This window comes from Delphinapterus leucas, chromosome 10 (assembly GCF_059928025.1).
Source record: "Delphinapterus leucas isolate spDelLeu-1000000601 "Yukka" chromosome 10, BTC_Dleu_Yukka2, whole genome shotgun sequence".
NCBI lineage: Eukaryota > Metazoa > Chordata > Mammalia > Artiodactyla > Monodontidae > Delphinapterus > Delphinapterus leucas.
Genome location: NC_143138.1, coordinates 96930679 through 96932502, shown reverse-complemented (window position 1 = coordinate 96932502; position 1824 = coordinate 96930679). Strand labels below are relative to the sequence as shown.

The window sequence follows — 1824 nt, the reverse complement described above, 5'->3', positions numbered from 1 at the left end:
GTACATGACTCTTTTTGAATTATGGTTTTCTCAGGGTATATGCCCAGTAGCGGGATTGCTGGGTCGTATGGTAGTTTGTCTCTATGAATTTGCCTGTTCTGAACATTTCATGTAAATGGAATGATACAATATATGGTCTTTTGTGACTGGCTTCTTTCACTTACTGCATGTATTTCTTTTAAGTTTCATACATGTTGTGGCATGTATCGTTCATTTTTATGGCTGAATAATATTCTGTTGTATGGATGCAGACATCTTACTTACCCATTCATCAGTTGATGGACATTTGGGTTTCCGCTTTTTGCCTATTATGAATAATACTGCTATGAACATGCATGTACAAGTTTTTGTGTGGACATGTTTTCACTTGCCTTCGATGGGGGTTGCTGACTCATATACTAAGTCTATTAAGTCTGTGGTTTTTTTTATTGAGCTGTAGTTGATTTACAATACTGTGTTAGTTTCAGGTGTATAGCAAAGTGATTCGGTTTCATATATATATATATATATGTACACACACATACATATATGTGTATATATATATATATTCTTTTTCGGATTCTTTTCCATTGTAAGTTATTACAAAATAGTGAATAGAGTTCCCTGTACTATACAGTAGGTCTTTTGTTGTTTATCCCTTTTATATATAGTAGTGTGTATCTGTTAATCCCAAGCTCCTAGTTTATCCCTTCCCCCCGCTTCCCCTTTGGTAACCATAAGTTTGTGTTCTGTGTCTATGAGTCTGTTTCTGTTTAGTAAATAAGTTAATTTGTATTATCTTTTAGATTTCGCATATTAAAATACATGGACCGCTTCACGAATTTACGTGTTATCCTTGCGCAGGGGCCATGCTAGTTTTCTCTGTGTCGTTGCAGTTGTAGTATATGTGCTGCCGGAACGAGCACTATTAAGTCTGTGTTTTATCTTTTAAGGAACTACCAGACTATTTTCAAAAGTGGCTGGGTTGTTTTACAGTCTAATTATCAGTGTGTGAGTCTCAGATTTCTGCACATTCTGGCTATTATCTGTCTTTTTTACTATAGCCATGCTAGTGGGTATGAAATTGTATCTAATTGTGGTTTTGATTTGGTGGCTAATGATGTTAAGCATCTTTTCATGTGCTTGTTGGCCATTTGGATATCTTCTTTGTGGAAATTTCCATTCATATATTTTGCTCATTTAAAAAATTGTTTTATTATTGAGTTTTAATACTTTTAAAATTTTTAATAAATTTTTTATTTTTGGCTCCTTTGGGTCTTAGTTGCTGTGTGTGGACTTTCTCTAGTTGCAGCGATCGGGGGCTACTCTTCGTTGTGGTGTGTGGGCTTCTCGTTGCCGTGGCTTCTCTTGTTGCGGAGCATGGGCCCTAGAGTGCAGGCTCAGTAATTGTGGCACACGGGCTTAGTTGCTCTGCGGCATGTGGGATCTTCCCGGGCCAGGAATCGAACCCGTCTCCCTCCCCTGCATTAGCAGGCAGATTCCTAACTACTGTGCCACCAGGGAAGTCCCTATAATTAAAAAAAATTCTGGACACAAGTCCCCTATCAGAGAGATGATTTGCAAACATATTCTGTGGGTTATCTTTTCACTTTCTTGATAGAACCTTCAATCTATAGCTAGTCAGTAGTAAGCACAGGTGACAACTTTGACTTGCAGTTGATGTCTGAAGTGGGTGGGTGGGCCAGTCTTCATAGGACTGAACCATTAACATGTGGGATCTGAAACTATCTCTGGATATAGTGTCAGAATTGAGTTGAATTGTAGAACACCAAGTTGGAGTCTGGGAATTGCTTGATGGTGTGTGGGAACCCCCACATGCACTGG

General features: G+C 38.5%; 1 non-coding gene across 1 annotated transcript; it reads right to left on the bottom strand.

The window, feature by feature from the left end:
* Positions 1 to 798: 798 nt before the first annotated feature.
* LOC115801554 (U6 spliceosomal RNA) lies at positions 799 to 905 on the bottom strand. The gene has a single exon (XR_004021861.1). It is a non-coding gene; the product is annotated as a U6 spliceosomal RNA (small nuclear RNA).
* Between the last annotated feature and the right edge of the window lie 919 nt (positions 906 to 1824).